At 40.4% G+C, this 16,324-nt stretch overlaps 1 protein-coding gene and 1 long non-coding RNA gene across 3 annotated transcripts in view; both read right to left on the reverse strand.

Annotated features, from left to right (window-relative positions):
• The window catches only part of Mkln1 (muskelin 1, intracellular mediator containing kelch motifs), a 316,551-nt gene that overhangs the window by 185,605 nt on the left and 114,622 nt on the right, over positions 1 to 16,324 (reverse strand). The gene's annotated exons all lie outside the window — the stretch shown is intronic.
• Positions 1 to 16,324, reverse strand: part of LOC106147792 — an 87,906-nt gene that overhangs the window by 18,779 nt on the left and 52,803 nt on the right. The window lies entirely within an intron of this gene.

The raw sequence follows: 16,324 nt of genomic DNA on the forward strand, positions 1-16,324 counted from the left end.
AAAAATGTTGTCCGTCTGTTAGTATTTTCCTCCTTTTATTTCTAAAATAAAAAATAAAAAAAATAAAAAAGAAAGAGAAGCAAGGGGACGCTTAAGAGAGCAGAGGAGGAGGCAGTGTGACCAAGGAGACAGAGACTAGAGTCGAGTGCCCAAAAGCTAAAGAAAGCCTGGGGCCACCAGCAGCTGCAAGAAACAAGGACAGGTTCTCCCCGAAAGCTTTTCTGGAGGTCTTAGGCCCTGCTAGAACTTTGATTTTGGACTTGTAGCCTTGGGAATTATGAAAAAATAAAAATTCTGTTGTTTTAAACCACCCAGTTTGTGGTAATTTGTTACAGCAATCACAGGAAACCAATACAGACAGGGGCCAAATGGAAAAGTAACCAGCACAAATCTCTTCATCTCAGATGACATGATGATATCCCTGATCATGTTAACTGGACATTCTTTTGCCTACCTTTTATATTCCTTTTTGTGCTTCTTTTGGGACCACGCATATGCTTCAGATTATATGCTCCCAATTACAGTTACTTTTACATACAAATATCTTTTCATCCAAATAAGATTATGACATTCTCCTTAACAAGAAGAACCCTGTCTCACACATCTTTGGAGCCCATAAAACTCACACAGTAAGTACTTTGAACAGAGTGGACACTCTGTAATTGGTAAATGAGAAAGAAAGCTTCCATTTGTCCATCTGTAAATGGAAAATAACAATTTCCACTGACTTGCCTTTCAGAGATAATGATGGCAGTGTTTCCTGGAAACAATTTCTGTACCTGTAACAGAATGATATATCTGAAACACCCATTCCTCTTGGAGCAATTCCTTAGAACAGAAAAAAAAAATACATTTAGTTTTAGAAAGCTCTCCATTTCATGTGAAACCGAAGCTGCTTGCTATTTCCCCTAAGGAGGGAATAATTAAGAAAATATAAGATCTGAGGATCAGTTTACTCAGGAACTTCAACTTATTCAATAAATATTTACCAGGGCTGGGGATGTAGCTCAGTGGCAGAATGCTTGCATAGCATATATAAGGCCTTGGATTTAATCCCCTAGTACTTCCAAAAAGAAAAAAAAGAAAAGAAAGAAAAAACTACTATGTTAAAATATAGCCCATAGATGCTGAGGAAATGCACACATGCACGCACGCGCACACCCATATACACACACACACGAATGCGAACACACAAAATAAATCATGACCCCATGTAAGTAATTGTCACACAACATGATGAATGCTTTTCATAAGAACAAAATGTTATGGGCCCAGAAAAAAGAAATGATTAAACTCTACTGATGGGAGTTTCACTCCAAAAATGGCACATTTGAGCTGGTTTTTTAGGACATCATCAAGCAGAGGCGAAATCAAGAGTGTTCTAGGACCAAGAGAAGTAACTTTGCTGGAGCACTTGCCAAGCAAACCACACCCTGCTCGACCCTATTGTATCCACAAAGGCCTATTTTTATTCACTATCCTCATGGCTACTTTTAAAGAGAAGAGAATCCTGACAATGTCTCCATTAGGCATCCAGATATTGTACATGTCAAATAAAGGGCCTTATCAGGAGGGAAAGTAGAGGTTGACTTTGGCAAGTCCAAATATCCATCCAGTGGAAACTCTTACCTTCCGTGGGTATCTACCTCATTTCTGAAAACTGAGTTAGGCTGTGCTGGAAGAGTATGTGGTAGGGAATTTAGAGCTCGGAGGAAAGCAGGCATAGAATGAGAGCACCCCTTGTCTCCATGCCCCAACTAGAGGCATTCTCTGCACAAACACTCCTTGAACGGGAGTTAATGCTGAGGCCCTTTAGAGCAGCTCTGGCCTGGGTACCGCCCAGCTTCTCTCCCAGGCCAGCCCTGCCAGGCCTCTGCGACCAGCGCTGTGCTGCTTGTGAGTAGGAGGAAAAAACTTGGGAAAGTAGCCAGGAGAAAGGAAAAGACTGGCTGAAATCTGCCAAGGGGCACAGGTTCCCCATCCTCACTCTGTAACTTCCACTGAGAAAGGGAGAAACTGAGAAACCAGAATCCCACCCCGAGTCCACATCCCTTGTCCTGGTTTTCTAAGGAAACCTCTACCTTCTAGACTCTGCCAGGAGGCCGGCAGCATTTTCATGAGGCAGTAATAACAAGGACAGAGCGTTCTAGCCTGCTGGAGCCTGCTGGCTGGTCACTCTTTCCACTGCCTTTTGTTTTCATGCATCATTCCCCTCACTTGCTTCTCAGATTCCTCAGGGCTTTGAAAAAGCCACAAATGCTCGACACAGTGACACCACCCAGTGGGCTGGCAGACATCACTGACATGCACCATGCCCTAAGCAATCGCTAGTGTGCAAGCCCTGACAACTGACACCCACCCACATATCTAGTACGGGAAAAGAGCTTGTAAAAAGGGCTCACCCCCATCAGCCTGGCTGGCAAAGGTAGGACTTTAGATTAAGTACCACCCAGTGGACTGGCAAATCACATACTGCTATTTTATTAAAATGCATCTGCAAGGTTTGATGAGCAGTGGTGGGCCCTAATTCTACCCCTATCTTTTCAGCAGTCTAAATGCAGCCAACACAGTGTCACCAGCAAAACTCCAGAGCAGCCTCACTGTGCCAGTACACATACTAATATATTAGTGCATACATATATGCATACATGGGACACAGGGGCTCTTAGTTCTGTGTTCTAGAATAGCTTGTAGGCTATTTCTAACCAGAGCTACCCTACAAGAATCTATGAAAAAAGGACCCAGATAAGTGTGGGGTTTTCTGTTTTTTGTTTTTTTTTTTTCCCACAACATTGGATATAAAGTGGAGAAAGAGAAATCCTCACATATTATTGATGAGAGTAAAAATTGGTTCAACTATTGCTAAGCCATCTAGTCAAATTTAAAAAATGTGTATTTTATTTCTTAGCAATTTCCATTCTAGATATATTCCCTAGAACTCTTACACATATGTCCAAAGAGACATACAGAAGGATATGAATTACATCATGACTGGAATTAGCAAAATCTAGACATAACAATTATCCACTTACAGGAGGTTAATCTAAAATATTTATACAATGGGACAATATATTATAATACTATATAATACAATATTACTATGTTAAAAATAAGTCCTAACTCTGTAAGACCACATAGATAAATCTCAAAGTCACAATGTTATACAAAAAAAGCAAGCTGCAGAAAAATATGTACCCTATTATGAAATAAAACATACAGCATATAATAAAAGTATAAAAACATGGGAAGGATTCCTACCATCTTTAAGAGATCAGTTAAAACTGGGTAAATATGAGAAGGAAGGGCCTTCTCTTGCAACTATAATATTGTCTTTATTTAAGAAAATATAGTCAGTTGTTACTGTTCATTAAATCTGGATAGTGGATATGTGGCCCACAGGTGACTCCGAGGGTCATGGCCATCAAAGCAGAAAGAGCTTTTGAAGTTTTGAGGGTTCTCAATTATGAAAAATAAAAGTTTGCTCTGTATAATGAGCCATCCTCATAAACACAAAGGGCACTGATGAGCCCGCTCAGTAATGTGTGCACACTGAGATGTTTTTCATCAGCGGAAGAATTGTTGTACAGGTCCACTTACACTCTCTTACCCAAGTGCCCTTGTGACCTTCTGGATTTTTAAGCATCTTAAATCAAGTCAGAAGTGTAGTGGGATGAAGATAGGGACCAGTCCACTTGTGGACATAATAATAATCATACCCAGAATTTCCCAAGCCTGGCTGAAAATTACATAAAAGACTTCATGCAGTTGATGCTCCACTCTGTTGAGAATACGATATGGTAGTTCTGAGGTAGATTCTGGAATCTATATTTTTAAAAGGCTTGCTGAAAGATTCTGTTGGTTAGCCAGGTTTGAGAAAAAATAACTAACCATAGTTATATTCTATTAATGTTTCCAAAGAAGTTGGGCAGGGAGAGAAATAGGAAAAAAAAACAGGACAATTAGATTAAAGAGGGGAAGAAGGAAAGAAAGAAGGGCCATATTAACCCTTCAAAACGAGCTCAAATCCTTCCTCTTCTATTTCTCCTAGACTTCCTCCAGCCCTGAAATGTCTCTTCATCCCCTGATTTTTGCTATAACTCTAATTATCTGTAACATTCATTTGACAATTCTGTACTTCCTTGTGTATTGCTAAAATGGGCTTCTGTTTCCTCAATAGGTTTGTGTTTGTTTTTTTAAGGACTGGGCTGGCAGCTTCTTTCCTGTGTATGTGTGTGTGTGTGTTTCTCGAGCTAGTTTAAAAGCTTCAGGGCACAGACCACTTTGTATTTTCTGTAGTATCTAACATAACGCTTCCCACAAAAGAAGCAGTAAAGCATCATGATTAAGAATAAAAGATAATGATAAGACTAATATACAAGAATTAATTGTATTTCTATAAACTAGCAATGAAGAATTTCAAAGTAAAATCCAACTGCAATCCTGATCAAAGTCCCAACTCTCTCTCTCTCTCTCTCTCTCTCTCTCTCTCTCTCTCTCTCTCACACACACACACACACACACTCTCACTCTCTGCAGAAACTGACAAACGGATCATACAATTTATGTTGAAAGCACAGCTCAGAAAAAGTACTATAACCTTGAAGGGAAAGAAGAATGTTGGAATAATACATATTCCCAATTTCACAATCTGCAACAAAAGTAAAATAATTAGCTGTAAGGCATAAGGATGCACATACAGATGGATAAAATAGAACTGAGAGTCCAGAAATAAGCCCTCACATTGGTGGTCAGTTGAATTTTTGACAAGAGTACCAAGACAATTAAATAGGTAAAGCATCATTTTTACAACAAATGATAGGCTGGGACAACCTGGTAGCCATCTATAACAATGAAGGTAGAGTCTTCTGAACTCCATATAAAAAGAAGAAGAAAAAAAAAATAATAATTCAAAATGGATGAAAGACCTTGTAAGAATTAAAACTATAAAGCTGGGGCTGGGGGTTATAACTTTACAGTAGCGTATTACTGAGCATGATTAAGGCTGTGAATTCAACCCCCAATATACACATATATAAATCTACTAGGAGAAAACATAAGAATAAATTTTCACGACCTTGGATTTGGCAATAGTTTCTTAGATATGTCACCAAAGGCAAAAGTGGCAAAAAAAAAAGATAACTAATCCCAACACTGGGAGACTGAGGCAAGAGGATCACAAGTTCAAGCCGCACCTAGACAATTTAGCAAGTTAAAGAGACCCTGTCTCAAAAAAAAAAAAAAAGAAACTTTTAAAAAGGGAGATGTAGCTCAGTGTGAAAGCCCTGAGTTTAGTCTCCAGTACTGCCAAAAAAAGAAAAAAAAAAAAAAAAAAAAAAAAGGAGAGGAGCAGAAGAAAGGAGGGGAGGGAAGGGAAGAGGGGGGAAGTGGGGGAAAAATTCAAAAGTACAAATTTTATGCCTCAAAGGCCACCATCAAAGTGAAAAGCCAAACTATAGAATGGAAGAAAATCTTTATGGATCACCTATCTGAGAAGGACCTTCTATCCAGAGTACATAAAGACACATTACAACTCAATAATAAAAAGACAGCCCACTTAAAACATAAGCAAGGAATCTGAATAAACATTTCTCTGTCACCATTTAGCAGATGAAGAGATCCTCAACATCACTAATCATTAGGAAAACAAGTCAAAACCACAATAAGATACCACTTCACACCCACAAGAATGACTATAATAAAATAGATAATAACAAGTGTTGGTGCGAATACAAAGAAATTGGGCCCCTCCTATATTATCAGTGAGCACATAAAGCGGTGTCACTTCAGAAAATAGTTTAGTGATTCCTCAAAATGCTGAACATAGAGTTACAAAGTTATTAAGAAATTTCTTCTTGGGCATATACATGCCAAGAAACATGAAAACATGGCTACATGAATACTTACACATAAAAGTTCATAGCAGCATTATTTATAATGAACAAAAAGTGAAAACAACCCATATCAATGACCTAAAGAAAGGACAAATTATGGCATATTCATATAAAAAAAAATGGTGGCCAGGGTGGGTGGTGGCGATCCCGGCACTGGACAAGCTTTACACTCAAGACCCCTAGCATTTGGCACTTCCTAATCTAACTTAATAAGTAAGAGCTCTAGCTACTATTATTTTTCTTTCTTTTGGTGCTAAGAATCAAGCCCAAGTCCTCTGACACTGACTGCACCAGCAGCCAGTACTGGGATTACCTGGGTAATAAAAAAAGGGAAAACAGTAAAAAAAAATTAAATAAATAAAGACGAAAAGGGAAGAGAATATAGAAAAAGGCTAAAAAAATGGCGAGAAGGAGAAAAAGAGAAATGGAATGAGCAGATATTTATTCATCATAATGCACTAATTTTTATCTACTTATTAAATATTCAGCAGGAATTTAGTGAATATCTTTTGAATAAAAATGTAGCTAATTGATGTCTGACTCTTCCTTGCTGGCTTAAAAGATCCATGTCATGAAGTCACTGAAGTGTAAATCTGAACAATTTGAGTGGAGCTGCTGTGCGGAAGCAGGTCACATAGCAAGGGAGTGACTTTTACCTACTGATCAGCACCCACATCTAGACTTGCCACATTTGTAGTAATCCTCATTAGAAGTCAGATGGAGTCATAGGAGGCTATCCTTTACTGTCTTTTGTGACAGAAATGATATGCTATAGTGGCATAGCAATCAGGAAAATTATGGTTATGCTGCAGAAACAAATGACCCCAAAATTTCAGTGGCACACAACAACAGTGTATATCTCATTCATGCTTCTTGTCCCTTGTAAGTGGGCCCTGGCTCTGCTCTATTGTTTTCACCCCAGGGCCCAGAGGGATGGAGCAGCTATTATCAGAAACACTGCTGGTTGTCATGGAGAGGGAAAAGATGATGGTGAATCAAACTCTGCCCCAAATCCACACATACCACTCCCACCCTCACTGCACTGGCTAAAACAGCGAGGCAAGGGGGTGCAATCGCCCAAAAGGGAGACAGAGCAGGGAAGAAACCCAGAATGTTCGGAGAAGGGTAACACAACTTATCATAAAGTTCACAAGTTTGGGAACTTGAAAAAAAATATCTGAAAGGGTCTCTCTTTAAAATTTCAATAATGGTCTTGTAGGTAGGGAGAAAAAAATAAGCACATATAAAATGGAATTACATGTACAAAGTGATAATTACCAAACATAAGAAATTATGCTGTTGGGCACTGTGGCACACACTTCTAGGAGACTGAGATATGAGGATCACAAGTTTGAGCCCAGCCCGGGCAGCTTAGTAACTTAGAAAAACCCTGTCTCCAAATAAAAATTAAAAAAAAATTTAGAGAAAGGACTGGGAACGTAGTTTAGTAGGACAAAGACCTGGGTTCACATTTTCCCTCTCCCTCTCCCTCTTTCCCCCTCTCCATATATATGTGTATATGTATGTATACACATGTATCCAGTGGCATGGATATATATATCACATTTCAGTCTAGTAAAAACACAAAGGAGCAGAAGCCCCATACCTCTCAGACCTCTGCAGATTTTTTCCTAGCCCTCCTGGGTACTCCCAGGGCAATTCCACTAATTTCCCTAGGGACTGAGGCACCCTGTCTTTCAGGAAATTGGTGTGCTGTGCAGTTGATGACTTGTTGGATGCTGGAAAAGGGCAAATTCCTGACACTCAGTAGCTGTGACTTAAAGTAGTGATGGCACCGTATTTCCAGGAGATGAAGTATTTGTTTCCTAGCATCTTGTAAGTACACTTCCCCTCCCACAAATAGAGCCCCCAAATGCTCATTTTTAAACAGTGGTTGTTATGAGTTGAATTGTGCCTCCATCAACTCAATGCATGTTGAAGTCCTGACCCCAGGACTTCAGAATGTGATAATTTGAAATAATATCTTCACAAAGGTAATTACACCAAACTAAAGTCTTTAGGATGGGTCCCTATGCAACACAGCATTGTCCTGACAAGATGAGGAAATTTGGACACACGGAGACATAGCAGGGCTGTGTACATACAGAGGAAAGACCGATGTGAGGACACAGGAGTAGGCCAAGGAGAGACGCATTAGAAAAAACCAAACTTGCCGACACTTTGAACTGGGACTTTCAGCTTCTGAAACTATGAGACATACATTTCTGTTATTTAAGCCACCCAGTTTGTGGTATTTTGTCATGGCAACCCTTGCAGACTACTACAGTGGTTATTTTGAATATATAACAATGATGTAATATCTAAAAAAGGGCTCATGCTTTGAACCGTTGCTTTTTTTTTTTATTTTAAAGAATAAAAGAAGGATAACTTAATAATAGGGGGGACTTAGCAAATTACAGACAAAATGGTAGGAAATTATCAATGGTTATCATTTTACATATTATTGTCTACAAAATAGTTTCTCAGGAAAACAAATAGACAAATAATAGTGAGTTACAGACAAAAGAGGTAGGAGATTATCAAGAGTTGTTGTACTATACTTTGGTATCTTCAAAGTGGCTTCTAAAGAAAATAAATAGAGCTATACATGAGTGACCTATTGAAAAATCATTAACTATTCTCAATGGTTGTTGTAGGAGACACATAATAATAAACATACATCCATTTATGAAATAGGATAGGAACATTACAAACTTTACACAGTTATGGATAGATTAGTAGGAAAATATCAATGGCTGCTGTAATACGTGGTGGTATCTTCAGAGTGGTTTCTCAGGAAGACAGAGATATGCAAGAGGGACCTATTAAGTAGTTACAGCCTAAGGGTTGTCAAAAATAGCATATTACCTCCTCACCAGTGACTCCTTTCACTGAGGTATGATGGCTGGAAGGAAGGCTAGGATTGAAAAGAAGGACCGAGAGACTTGCACCTGTGTCTAGCAACAGGCTGTTTTCTTGTTCCTCCATAGTCATGATTACCCAGGGCTCCTCGATGGAGATGACGGTCTAGCCAGAGGGAGAAGGCAGACCATGCCCCAAGCCCTCTCATTCCTGTTGGAGTAACTGGTAGCATGGGTCTGAGCTCTGGGGCCTCCACCTCAGAAGGCAGACCGATCTCCAGTGGTCTCCTTTGCATCCAGGGCATGGCCCATGGGACCTCTTAGGGCAGTTCCTCTTGAGGTGGCCTGGCTTTTAACAGTGGTAGCAGATGAATGCAGTTGTCGAGTTCTTCTTGGAGCCCTGGGAATCAGACCTGGGATCTGTTTCTCTTAGTGGTGCAGCAAAAGCAGCTGCTTTTTCTCAGTCTCTTTGTTTTCTCTCCTTGGCCTCCTCCTCATCATGGCTATAGAGTACTGAGGAGGCAATTCTTACTAACATCTCAAGTGAGCTATCTGGGGTGAAAGCCATTCTTTGTAGTTTTTTCTCTCCAGCTTCCCATTGCTTTGGGACCCCACAACCTGTTAGTGTCCTCTCCCCAACTGTCAGCACAGTCAGCAGGAATCCTGCTGCAGACTTCTCCGGAGCTCCACCACAGCCTGTACTGTCAGGGGAAGAATGGCTTCCAATGAGTCTCTGCAAGTATTGTGCAAGGTCCTCCTGGTTTACAGCTTCCGAGCGGCTCTGGGGACCCCAGTCCACAGGACCTCTGACTCCGTGGGCTTGGTCTGCATTCTCATTGAACCGTTGCTGTTTACCATAATAGTAATCGGTAGCACCTTCTGATCCCTCCACCATCAATAGTTTAGACATGTGAGAAATTGGAATATCAAGTCTTGTACAGTCACCATGCACGTGCCTGAGGAGCCCCAACCTTTGGGAATGCCTTGTTTAGTCCCCCAAAAAGGTAAAACTTAGAGCAAGTTCTCTCCAGACCCTCTGGATTTTTGTAAATTGGTAGAGATGGATCCAAATGTGCTTAAAATGAAGGAAAATGTCATTTAAAATGATGCTTAATTACTGAAAACTCTTTGTCAATTTAGGAAAAAATTCAGCACACAAAATTAAAATATATAGACAGAATCACCTTATCTGTATAATATATGCAGAGAAGAAAGACTGACTAGAAAAACAGTCAAAGAAAACATTAGTCTTTCCTTGTGATGAGACTGAGTTATTTTTGTGGGTTTTTTAGACCTCTCTGAATTTCTGAATATTTCATAATGAGCATGTATGTGTTATTTTTATAATCACAAAATATGTCTATATTTTAAGGATTAAACATTGGAGCAGAAGATATATAGCCCAAATCCAGGATTGAGAATCATTGCCAGGAGATGTAGCTCCAGGGTTCCTGGGTCAGATCCATGCCACTGGAAGCCTTGCTGCCCACCTGTTCTTGGGGATTGGTCCTAGGCTATTATGCCATGTCTGGAAATCTGTCTGGAACAGGTCTCTGAATATTTAGCTCTTGATTCTGAATTTAGACTTTTTTTTTTTAATCAAGTGTCCACCTCTTTCTTAACCAATGACCCTTCCCAAATTTTCCTGACCTCCCCAGGTCTTTGCTTCCAACCTTTGGTACTCTCGCACTGCCCTCAGCTTCATACTGGCAACTGTGTCCACCATGAGCAGCATGGCTGGAAAGTAACTTGTACAAAATGAAGGAGAGGGGCGGAAAAGAAAAGATATACCTGGGCTGTGCTTCTGAGGTTTCCTCCCCTGTGAAAGTTTGACACTCCTGGCTCCCATACTTGTTTTATTCCTCCTCTTTGGAGGCGTGGCTACATCTGATTGGTGAGTTTGCAGAGAATACACAGGGCTTGCTTAGTCTAGCTCCTCCTTTTTTCCTTGGGTCTCCGTCTGCCCACAGTGAGGATGTCACCTGGCTGTGCTCCCCTGTTAAAAGCACCACCTTACTAACCCAACTCTCCCCCATGGTATGTTTTACCTGTCCTGGTAAAATGTTATCTGTGGTGGAGTGAATGAGTATACCTAATAATGAAATTCAAGCAGCGGTGCTATTAACTTCACATTAAGAAGACGTTATCAATAATCAAAGTTCTTATGGACTAAATAACAACCTCTCCCCAAATTTATGTGTTGATTTGCTATTCCCCAAATGTGACAGTATTAGGAGGTGTGTCCTTTAGGAGGTCATGGGATTAATGCCATCATGAAAAGGACCCCAGAGAGCTCGCTTACTCCTTTTGTGCCATGTAATAATACATTAAGAAGTCTGCATTTTAGGTCCTGGAGGAAGGCCCTCACCAGAACCTGCCCAAGCTGGCATCCTGCTTTTGGACTTCCAGCCTCTAGAACTGTGAGAAATAAGTGTCTGTTGTTTATAACCCAACTCTGTGATACTTTACTGAACTGATGAAGATAAAGGTAACATTTTGATCTCTATCTGCTCAATCTTTGGTCTCTCATCTTTAACTAGAACCAGAGATGGGCAGTGGGTAAAAGAGAGCTATTAATGAGATCTTCTCACTGACTCATAAAGGAAATAATTTAAGCATCAACTCTATTCCCCACACTAAGAAAGGTGCTTTACATGTGCTAGTTTATTTAATCCTCATAACCATCACAATAGTGTACATTATTTTTCTACATCTCATATAAGGGAAGTAAGGCTCAGAGACATTAAAAATTTGCTCAAGTTCTCGTAGCTAGTGTGTAGCAGATGTCTATCTAATTTCAAAGCCCAAGTACTTTTTTTTTTGCACGAGAGCTTCTCTTTTGAGTGCCACCAAGACATTCCTTAGGAACACAGACAGCAACCTTACCTGCAGTAATACCTCATCATGGCTAACACCTTTCTCCATAACACTCTGAGCTATCAATTGAATAACATGAAAAGGAGACAAAAATGACACAACCAAAAGAAAAGGAACAAAGTGGTTATAAAACAACAACAAATCTATTTTTACCCAGATTTATTGGAGACTTTTGGATGAATGACCTTCTGCTCCACCCCAACCTATGCTGCTTCCCCAGCTGTAAAATAATTCGATAATATCCAGCTGTACTTAAGTCAGACCACATGATATGTTCCTCTGAGACTGGTCTCAGTGCAGTTACTCTTCAGTCCTACTTGTCATTAAAGAACAAATCTATATTACGTGGCCTCAGGTAGCACATACAGTAAAAATAATTATGATGAATAATGGATCCATTTAATACAGGAAAACCAGAAGTAGCAAACTGATGAACAAAATATATTAAAATGCTGAACCTTTAATGCAGATAAACTGAAGATGACATTTGGATCTGACCCCGGGCAGGACAGTCAGGTAGCTGGCTGAATCATAGTCCCGCTCTTGAGCCAACGAACTCCCCAGATGCCAGGGAACCAGGCAGTATTTGCAGGAGCTCAAAACCACTGTGACTTCTCATCTTCCAAAAACAACACTCAGAAAGTGCAGGGGTACCTGATGGGCCACGAAGCATATTCTCAATCATTCTCCAGGGAAATCTGATGCTAAAAAATGGACCTTTTCCAAAATAGTGGTTCAAATCAGATGAGGAATTACAGAAAAGATGGCCTTCCATGGAAAATACCCTGCCTCTAAATCCCTCATGTCTTCATTAGGAAACTGAACACAGGCACACCAGCTGGTCCCCACTACTTTGAAGTATTGTGCTACAGTGGAAAGAGCAATGCTGTAGGGCAGGCGACAAAAGACTGACTGTCCAGGTCCCACAGCTGCCAAGTTCTAGCTAGGTAATCTTGGCAAAGATGCTTAACTTCTCTGGGCCTCACTTTCCTCATTTCTTAAAAGAGATTTGACCAGACCATGATGCCTACTGGTTCTAAAACCCTTTATCTTTGAGTTAGCATCATACATGTAAACAAAATTAAAGCATGCTCTTGGGTGTTATGTTTTGTCGAGACCCTATTATTTTAGTGATGATGCCTTTCCTTTTCATAGCATTCATTGGCTTCCCTTTCTGCATTAGATTAAACCAAAATTCTCCAGGATGTTTTTATATTCTGGCAATACTAGATTACTTGTACTTCCCCATAATGTCCTAACTGCAATATCAAATATTTATTGAATATGCACTCTGTGTTAGACACTCTTTTAAGTGCACATATTGTTATCTTTGAATGTTTTATGTTAGGATATAGCTTGCTGCTGTAACAAACTTGCTGTGAAATATCAGTAGATTTACACAGCATATTTCTTAGCCATGAAACCGTTCAGTGTAGCAAGCAGGCTTCCTCACAGGTTTCCTCTATTTTGTAGTTCTGGCATCCTCTAAGCATCTGTATTGCACTTCCAGAGCTGGTAGGTGAGAAAGAAAAGGAAGCAAAGACATACCAACTTCTTAACCTGGTCCACAAATGATATACATCATTCCTTACATTATTTTAAGGAGAACTAACCTCATGGCCCCATCAAAATATATGGAACATTGGACGCTCCCATAAAAATGTCATACAGTGTAAGGAGCATACAAATCTTTGATTGTTAACCAAGATCTCATGACTTGTCCTCTTGTCACCTTTCAAATCTCAGTCCAAGCTTTATTTCCTTTGTTAAATCTCCTCTAACCTATTTGGGCACATTTAGGTCCTCCTTTTCCTTATCCCACTGGATTCTACATCTCTCTCCACTATGACAGTTATCACATAGTGTTGTGTGGTGTACAGGGCAGCCTACCTAACTGGATGGACTGTGATTCTTGAGGGCAGGAATCTGTTCCTTTCATTTTTGTACTCTGAAAGCTCAGCATAGTGCCAGATAAATAGTAGTTTTATAATGACATTGAATGAATGAATGTTTTGAGTGACTGAAAGAACCAATAAATGATTACCCTAAGGAAAAGAAGCTGGTTCTTACAGAGGAACTCAGACTCAGTTAAGAGGAAAAACATGGTGACTCAAGATCCAAGGTGTTTAAAAACAAAAGCTTCCCATACAAATGGAACAATTATAGTTAAGGTTTTGCATTATTATTTATTTAGGATCTGTCCTTCCAATGAGCTCCATGAGGGTAGGAACCTGTATCTGTTGTTCTTTTGCTTTGACTCCAGTACCTAGCACATTGTCTAGCACACAGCATAGTAGGCACTCAACAAATACTTTGGAATGAATGAACACATAAAGAAATGAATAAATACACGAATGAAGACTGCTCTCTGTACCTCATGAGTTACATAAATGGATGACTTGGGTTATAAAACAAGATCCTAAGTGGACCAGTACAATTGTTACCTTGGCCACTAGAAAAACAACTCAGACTGCACATCAGGACCTTGCCACTGTTAGCTGTACTGCCCATGTCATTATCCTCTTTCTATGTGAAGACAAACAAATATTATTTGAGAAGGCTAAAATCTCAGTGGGGAATGCTAGCCTGTGAATAAATGAGAACAAATGGATGTCTCTACAATGGGTACACTATAAAATAGCCTTTAAATTGGTCAATGAGACAAGCAGAAAGAAAGGGTACAGACAATCATGAAGTCCTGGCAACTGTGAAAAGTACACAGACTTAGGGAAAACAAACATATCTTAAAGTATTTTTTAAGAGATACTGTAATGATGCAAATGTTTATGTCTATCCCAAATTCATATGTTGAAACCTAACTCCTAAGATGATGATATTTGGAGCTGGGGCCTTTGAGAAGGGATTAGATCATGAGACCACAGTCCTCATGGTTGACCCCAAAGAGATACCCACCTCTTTAACCATGTGAGGACACAGCAGGAAAATGCTAGCTAAGAACCAGAGGGCAAACTCTCACCAGACACAAAATCTGCTGATGCCTTGATTTTGGACTTTTCAGCCTTTAGAACTGTGAGCTACCAATGACTATTCTTTACAAATCACCCAGTTTATGGTATTTGTTATAGATGCCTTAATGGACTAAAGTTAAAGACAATTCTTCATAACACATTTATTCTCTTCATAGGCCATGACAAAGTTTGGCTTAGATATTCAGGCAGATTAACCTGCAGGTTTGATCATGGGAACCATCTGATGAGAAGGGCAAGCTGCAAGCACAAGGACCATTTACAGTGAGCACCTGCATGAGCTTAGCTCAGGTACCTTGAAACTCTGTAAAGTCCTATGTATGAACCAGTACATTCCAGTTTGGACTAATTCATGGAGCTAGGTTGATGCTACTATTGATAGATGGACTTTTTCCAGAAACTGACTGTCTTACTTTTCCATCTCTGGGACAAAATATTCAATACCCACAACCTGAAGAAAGGTTTATTTTGGCTCATGTTTTCAGTCTACATTCAGCTGGCTCCAAGACAGAAGGAGAATCGTGGAAGGGGTCTGGTGGAGGAAAACTACTCACTTTATGGCAGCCAGAAAGCAGAGAAAAAAGGGAGAAGTTGGGAGAGAGATAGACCTGTCCAGGTCATTCCTCCCATCTTGGTTACTTTTTCATTACTGGGCCATTACCTGACACTCACAAGTTAAAGGAGAGCTTTTTAGCTCAGTCCATAATTGGCTGGATCCACGCCAGGGCAGAATGGCAGAAGGGTGTGGCAGAGGAGAAACAGTCCATGGTAGGGCAGGCAGGAGGCAGCAGCCTTCCTTCTGCTTTCCTTTTTCTTCCATCCAGGTTACAATCCTATTGGTTGGTCCCACTCACACCCAGAAATGGGCTTCTGCTTTAGGTAAATCCATTCAAAACTATGCTAAACCAATCAATGGACTGATCCAGAATCACACACTTTTAATCCAGTATTACACACCCAGGATTCAGCCACCTCCCAAAGGCCCACCTATGGGTGCATGAGGCTTTGGTGAGACATCTAGACACAAGCCATAACACCCCCCTATGGCCCACTGCTTCTGATCAGGCTTTATCTCCTAACAGCACATTTAGCTATAAACTCAGCAGTGGATTAATCCATTATCCAATCATGTTCCAAAAGCCCCACCTCTGAACACATGAGGCTTTTGGGGGACATTTTAGATCCAAACCATAACCCTGACCAAGAGATTAGAGGTAAGCCTAGGCACTAAGTAAAATGAATTAGGACTGCACATTTATTTACAAATCTTCAGTGACACATAAGACTAGAATGGCTGTCTACCCCAAGGAGCTCTATGTATCCCTTCGCAGCAGAAACTACTGTGAGCTTGGCATATGGCTAGCCAAAACTTCCTAGCCTCTCTGGACATTGGGCAGGGCCATTGTCTGGACACTGGGCAGGGCCATTAGTCAACGCAATGTGGAAGTTGTGGATGCTAATTCTTAGTCTGACCCTTAGCCTCCTGTGCAGTTCTCTGTCCCATTGGCTGAGTGGTGAGGACTCTGGGAAGCTCCAGGAAGACGGAGCCGCAGTTAGGAGAAGCCCAGGTCCCTGAATCACCAGACAGCATTGATCACATTCCATGTACTTCCACTCCTATCAGTGCATATTGGACTGTGATAAGAACAGCACGTTTTATATTGGATCAAATCACTGAGATTTAGAGGCCTTTATTAGAACAATTAGC

The sequence above is a fragment of the Chinchilla lanigera genome, unplaced genomic scaffold (genome assembly GCF_000276665.1).
Source record: "Chinchilla lanigera isolate Chin_1 unplaced genomic scaffold, ChiLan1.0 scaffold00009, whole genome shotgun sequence".
In the NCBI taxonomy this organism is placed as follows: Eukaryota; Metazoa; Chordata; class Mammalia; order Rodentia; family Chinchillidae; genus Chinchilla; species Chinchilla lanigera.